Genomic DNA, 7,995 nt, shown 5'->3' on the forward strand with positions numbered 1-7,995 from the left:
ATTAACTTTTCTGCAAAATTCACCAGCTGCACAATTCTTGTTAGTGTAAAATAAATAGCATTTCAAAACAGCAGTATAAATCTTATGTTTCTTGAACAATAACAGGTTTTGTTGTTAATCTGTTGCTAAGTGCCACAAAGTAAACTTCAGATTTTTAATTTTGCAAAATGTACCAACTGTAAATTTCTTGTGTCTAATTAGGTAAGCATTATTTTGAAAGAGCTTATGTTTTATAAACTATATTACTTAGTATTAATATTAATTTGGTGTTAAGAGATAAGGAGGGTTTTTTTCTGGTAACGAACTGCCACGAAGTATAAATCTATATTTTTATTTTTGTGTTGAATGTGTGTTCTATAATATATCTACTGCTAATGACAAAAAGAATGAACTTTTCTGCAAAATTCACCAACTACACGATTCTTAACAAGTACAAAATAAGTAGTATTTCAAAAGAGCAGAAGAAATATAAAATTTTTTTAACAATATTTTTAAAAAAATGTAACAATATTTGTTGTTGGTATGTTGCTAAGAGATGAGCACGTTTTCTGGTAACCAAGTTCCAAAAAGTAAACATCTGATTTTCACTTTTGCAAAATTTACCAACTGTAAATTTCTTATGTCTATAAGCAGATAAGCAGTATTTTGAAAGAGCTTATGTTTTATAAACAATATTACTTATTATTAATTTGGTGTTAAGAGATAAGCAGGGGTTTTTTTTTCTGGTAACGAACTGCCACAAAGTATAAATCTATATTTTTATTTTTGTGTTGAATGTGTGTTTTATAATACATTTATCACTAATGACAAAAAATAAAAAAATATAAACTTTTCTGCAAAATTCACCAACTGGACAATTCTTGTTGAGTAGTGTAAGATATGTAGTATTTCAAAACAGCAGAAGAAATCTTATGTTTTTTTGAACAATAACAATATTTGTTATTAATCTGTTGCTAAGAGATGAGTGCGTTTACTGGTAACCAAGTGCCACGAAGTAATCAATTAATTTTTACTTTTGCAAAAGTAAAAATCAGAAAGTAGTGCATAAACATTGCTAATGTAACTACAGTAGCCTTTTTCCTAAAATAAACTTTTTAGCTATTTTTTTATTTATTTTTTAACCATGTTTAGTACACTGAATGGAGGAAGTCAATGTAAGACAACATGCTAGTTATAGCCCACATGCCACTGGCTGCATTTAGGCTAACATTACCATTTTGGCTAATTTCAGCTTGTACACTAATTTCAACATCTCTCCCAGGCCAGATTAGACACATAGACCATCTTCATCAGTTCATTTTAAATCCTGCCTCGTATTCAAAAACAATCTAATTAATAATAATGTCACCAAAAGCTGCTAATGCTGCTCATCTGATGGAGACATAAGAGAGAAGCTACTATCCTTTTAAAAACAGACATAAACATTTGTTTACCAGTTGGTTTAATGGTTAAAATACAAGAAAAATGAAAAACCAACAGACTCATAACCAGTTTACAGCAAAGCATAGAAATGGACTCATTTGTCTCCTTCCCGGCTATCAGCAATGTGGGCTGCTGACGCTGTGCTGCTGTTGCTGTCAAGCTCTCAGTTACACAGAAAAAGCTGGAAGACATCACGTTCTGTCTATTGTTTACGTTTCTGCACCGTACAGAACAAATGTGTTCAAGTGGGTTGTTTACAACCCATCAAATATGGAGCAGCAGCACCATTTCTTTAGGATCATTCTTCATTCTATTTTATGCTAACGTAAAATTATTAAACCAAAATTATTTCTTTGTAGCTCTTCTCCACGCAAGCAAAATTTCTTGTCACATTTTAAAACAGCAGCAGCAAATGTTTTTAAGTTAAATGTTAGTTTACTTTTAAGATATTTTCAAGTCAAGTATGATTCCAAATTTTAAACTTGATAGAATGATGAAAAATCCTACTCAAATTAATGGTATTAATATACCATTGTCATTCTAAACTTAATATTTAACCATTAAAATCCCTGTTTTAATCCCTAGACTCCTGAAATATACCCTTCTGAAGTCTGTCATGGCGCCTCGAATGATTAAGTGATGCAGTTGCAAAGGGTTAAAAGTTTGAGTCATGCAAAACTGATCTGACTGTTTCCATAGCAACGATCAGAAGCAAGACATTCCCCCAAAACTACTCATTGTAGCTATGACCTCATCTAAATGCTTGCATCTCAAAACAGGAGGTTATATAGGAGCAGCTCTTTGACAATTACCACTGTGTTTTTCAAGGATTTTAAAAATGGCAGAGATTGCACCCACCATGTTTTTTTTCCCTGACTTTTGGCGCAGGATATGTGATTACCAAAGGAGTGATGAAAGTTTTCAGCAAACTACTCCCTGGAATTACATTTGATATAAATAGTTACAAGGATGAGAGCACCGTGTATGATGAGTTTAATGCTTATCTTTTATCTTTTCCTTCCTTCCCCGGCTGGGGAAGTTTGCTCTGAGAAGAAACTGAGCTCTCAGGATGAGTGCCCTGACTCAGAGTACAATATTTTTGATGATTATCTTTTTGATCCTTCCTTGACTAGGAACCAAACTTCCCTGACCAGGGAAAACTCACTTCCCCACAGTTTCCTGTGAGTGTGAACTTTCAGACCGTCCGACAACTTCTGATTTGACAAAAATGGCATTTGAAGACAATGCCCTTGAAGTAAACAATGTCTCCAATCTTTCTAACGAGGAAAAATCCTCATCTTGGGGAGTTTACTACTATGACTCAACAGGCTATTGTGAGTCTTCAGACAGATCTGACTGAAAACTTGACCCTTGGAGAGTCTGTTGTAGAAGAAAACGATTCCTCCAATCTTTCTGATGATGAAAAGAAGACCACTGAGTCTAAAAACTCAGCTTCTGCTCTGACGAAAGTAGCATTAGATGACAAACTTTGCCTATGTCCTGGACCAGACTTACCCAGCTGCAAGATATGCAGTGAAGAGAGGAGACGTTATTCTGAAATAGGCAAATATCTGCCCAAAAGTCACGCTAAAAATGGGTCCTTTATGCATGGGGTTTGCATGTTCTCCATGTGCATGAGTGGGTTCTCTCCGGGTGCTCCGGCTTCCTCCCACAGTACAAAAAGATTTTGTGCACATTAGATAATAGATGGATGATAGAAGAAAATGTGAACGTATTTATTATTATTATTGTTCTTAGTAACAATAATAGCAATACTAATACGAATATTAATAGATTAGTTTGCTAATCAATATAATAATTAATAATGATTATTATGGAATAATAACCATTATTATTATTATATTGTTAATTATTATTATTGATAATAATAGTATTAGCAATATAACAAAGTTATTCTAATTTAATATTGTTATTGCTATTGTTTTTTAATAATAATAATAATAATAATAGCAATAATATGAATATTAATAGATTAGTATGTTAATCAATATACAATTATATAATATATCATATCAAACTTAGTAATATAATTATATTGCTAATTACTATACTAAAAATAATTGTTATAATAATAAATAATCTATCAATAGAAATAATAATTATTACGCTAATAATTATTACTGATAATGACAGTAATAATATAACAGAAAGTTATTATTTAATATTGTTATTATTACTATTGTTTTTAATAATAATAATAATGGCACTATTATTATTATTAAAAACAACAGCAATAATAATATTAAATTATAGTAACATAAGTTTATTACAATTAAAAAAACAATAGTAATAATAATATTAAATTCTAATAACATCAGGTTATTATAATTTAATATTATTATTGCTATTGTTTTTTTAAATGCCAATATAGCAGTTAGCACAGTCTGTTTTCAATCAATCAGATTGTATTTGTATAGCATATTTCAGCAGCAAGGCATTTCAAAGTGCTTTACATAAAAAAAACAGCATGTGACATTAAATAAACAGTAAGAAAGAGAAAGAGATTAAAAAAAAAAAAGATAAAAACATTAAAACCCACACCCCTTTTAGGACTTCAGTTAAACGTCGTTTAACTGGGATTACTTTAGTCAAAAACGCCATTTGACAAGGACTCCAACCTCTAGGTTTTTAGTTGAAACGCCGTCAACTGGGACTCTAACCCTCTGGGACTTTAGTCAAAAACGCACTTCCTATCCACATGAGGATGTGCCCTTATGGGGTCTCCCCTCAATCAGAGAGGGTCTCTAGAAACACCTCTTCTTTCCTAAGGACTTTTAATCAAAACACCGTTTGACAAGGACTCTAAACCTCCAGATTTTTCAGTTAAACGCCGTTTAACTGGGACTCTAACCCTCTGGGACTTTAGTCAAAAACGTCGTTTGACAAGGACTCCAACCTATATAAATATTGACCTCTTTGATGAGAAGTTTCCGACTGAAACAAATAAATCCCTTTTCTTTATGCAAGATTCAAACCAGATGAGCACTGGACCGGACAGTCCGACCCAACTCTCCAGTCGATTCAGTAAAATGTCATCATGGTCAACAGTGTCGAAAGCTGCACTGAGGTCCAACCGAACCAGCACTGTGGTTCTCCCAGTCTGTATTTATATGGATGTAATTGAACACTTTTACAAGGCCGTCTCAGTGCTGTGGTGAGCATGAAAACCAGACTGGAAGGAGTCAAAGCATTCATTATTAAGAGGAAGTTATTTAATTGTTTAAAATCTGCTTTTTCAATAATTTTGCAGATGAATGGGAGGTTGGAGATGAGCCTGTAATTCTGCAGTAGTGATTTGTCTAGATTGTTCTCTTTTATCAGTGGTTTGATAACTGCTGTTTTCAAAGTCTGGGGGAAAACACCTGAAGAGAGTTCACTATTTGGATTAGCATTAGCAACGACAGGCAGGACTGTCTTCATGCTGCCATAGAGCTGCCGTTGGAATGTACATTCATAAAATGCAGCACAACTACCTTCATTTATTGATCTGGAAATGACTAGATGTTTAGCATTGTTGTTTTAATTTAATTGAGTTGTGCTTATTTGACGCATAGCTGTCAGCCGTTAGCGGTTAACTTGAGCAGTTAGCGGTTAGCCTGAGCCATTAAGTCTGAGCCCTGAGCCGTTAGCATGGAGCCATCACTAAAGCCGTTTTCGCACTGCAAGGAACGGAACGGAACGGAACGGGTTCAAAGTAGGGCCGACCGTGTTTGCATTAGAACTTCCGACCCGGTTCCACCCGGCTCCTTGGAACCACAAGAGCTGTGGTTCCAATCGGGCCGGATCAGCAGCTGATTGGTTTAGAGCCAGCCGCTGGTTGTTTTGCAGTCAGCCGTTGATCGGTTCTAGCTGGCTCTCACTAAACTGTATTTAGTAAAGAGTGCTCTTTTTAATATTTTTATTTATTTTTTTAAATTTGCGATTAATTCCTCTCAGTATTCTGCTGTTATCTGGTCCCATGATGAGGTAATTTTTTTCCTCCGCTTACTCCCTGATGAACAAGTACAGAATGAACTAGATCGGTCAACGAGGAATGAGAAAGTTTTCCGCCGCATCTTCTGAGGAAAAGGATTGGCCGCTACATCGAAACCATTGTTTAGTTTCAAAAGTAATGACGTCAGGTACAGCTTCGATGCCGCCCTCAGTTATTTGCAAACACATCAGAGCTGCAGTTTGGGTGGAACCGGACCGAAGCGTGCCGTTCCGTTCTGTTCCGTTCCTTGCAGTGCGAAAACGGCTTATGTTTCGATATGACACAGTTGGGTGCGTTCACACTACAGCCTGAAGTGACTCAATTCCGATTTTTTTGACGTAATGCGACCTGTATCCGATCTTTTCATGGCAGTGTGAACAGCACAGGTCGGATTCTTTTTCGAATCTGACCCATATCCGATACGTATTCGATTCAAATGCGACCTAACATCCAGGTCGCATTCGTCTGAACTGAACGTCACTGTTTCACAACAATTCTCAGTATTCTGCGTCCTGATACACGCAAGTGGGAAGAAAAACAACAACCATGACGGACTATATAAGAATTAAGTTGTTCATATGTTGCTCCGGCCTGATAACAACTTCAAATATGTAAGCTAAGCTCCACCGTTAGCCTCCATGTTTACTTCCGCAAACACTGAGCACTTCTTCTTTTTATGGCGGTTGGCAGAACACTGAGAACGCTGACGCTATGGCGCCCTCTACTGCGCATGCGGGACACTTTCAGGTCGTTTGCCTGTTTACACTGCAGAATGCATACAGGTGGCATTTACTGGCAGCGTGAACGGGCCCGGCAAAAAAAAATCGGAATTGCCAAAAAATTGGAATTGAGTCACTTCAGGCTGCAGTGTGAACGCACCCAAAAACTGGGACGTTTACTACTGGTTACCTTTGTGGTGCTGACTAAGTAGTTTCCGTCCATCAGTTTCATTCAGCTGGACATGAATTTGGCTGCAGTCCTTGATCCATTTCTTGCGTTATTCCAGGCTCCTTTTTGGTTTTGGAAATGTAATAAATTGTATTCCGCCCTCTACACGTTCTGGGTAACGGCTGTCGGGAATGTACATTACCCACTGACCACTGGGACCGTGATTATCTATTATTTTCCTCAAAATTCCTCTGACCCCAGCGTATTTTCTATGAGATACTGTAAATGTCGGAGCTCTTTTAATTTTTTTGATTAATTGATTGGGGGAGGATTGCTCCACGTCAGCATGGGGGCGAAGCCGATGAATTAACCTCAAACCTGATTACCCTCTGAAGTGATGTTTTTGGAAAATACAAAAAGAGAATCATTTCATTGTCGTCTGATTAAGAACAAGCTTAGCTGGAAAAATTTGCATATGAAATGTTCAGATTATGTTAATTTCCAATGTATATATGAAGAAAAGAAATGGTACAAGACACAGAGAAATGCCAAGATCAATGACATAGTTTGCAACTGTTTTTATCATTTAAGGAATATTTTGAAGCTGCGAACTATTTTATCACAGAATGAATTAGAAATGATTGTCCATGCTTTTATTTCTTCTTGTTTAGATGACTGTAACTGCCTTTTAGTGAGGATAAGTAAATCTTGTATGGCTCACCTGCAGGTTGTGCAAATCGCTGCAGCCAGGCTTTTAGCTAAAACCCACAGAACAGCTCACATAACTCCTGTTCTGACATCACTGCATTGGCTTCCTGTATATTTTAAGACTCATTTTAAAATTTTGGTCTTGACTTTTAAAGCACTTCATGGTGAGACTCCCAAATATATACTGGATCTTTTAAAGCCTCTCTGTCTGCCTAGGACTTTGAGATCTTCTAATCAGATTCATTGAAGGTATTTGGCTGTGGCGAGACATTGACTCACTAATCCACACCACCAGGATCTACAGCACTGATATTGGGATGTCATTCGGACTAGAGAAGTGTGGTCAGGGGAAGGTCATCCACACAGAAGAGGTCTCACTCCCAGAAGGAACAACAGCAGACATAGAGGACAGTTACAAGTTCCTGGGAATACCATAAATGAATGGCAACCTCGATGAGGTCACAAGGAAAGGAGCTACCCCTTACCAGTAATCAGATACCCTGCAGGAATAATTAGCTGGCCAAAGGAGGAGATAAACACCACGGATGTTAAGACTCGGAAACTACTAACCATGCAAGGAGGGTTCCACCCCAAATCCAGCACCCATGAGCCACAAGGAAGGTAAATAAGGCAGGTGTTTCCTTGAGTTTTGGTTTTCTAAATTGAGAGAACCAAACCTTTAGAGAATCCTAAAGACCTTTATTGGAAATAAAGGCCCCTCTTAGAGGATTAAGAGGCAGAGCGACCACAAAGCTGATTTGTTGGATTCTGTGAAGGATATCCCACCCAATTCAAGAAGAATGGGTCTAAGTTGTTCCAGCACGCAATCTCCTCCTCAGGGTGAATTGTTTGACTAAATATGACAATAAAATATTGAAAAGAATAAAATGCTGAACATAAATATTTTGTTGATAAATTACTGGGCTTAATATGTTTAATTTTTCTTTTCTGTGTTTGAATAAATAAAAAAATTGTAGTTCTTA

The sequence above is a fragment of the Poecilia latipinna genome, unplaced genomic scaffold (assembly GCF_001443285.1).
Source record: "Poecilia latipinna isolate Pla-1442-1.1 unplaced genomic scaffold, P_latipinna-1.0 Scaffold88, whole genome shotgun sequence".
NCBI classification, from domain to species: domain Eukaryota; kingdom Metazoa; phylum Chordata; class Actinopteri; order Cyprinodontiformes; family Poeciliidae; genus Poecilia; species Poecilia latipinna.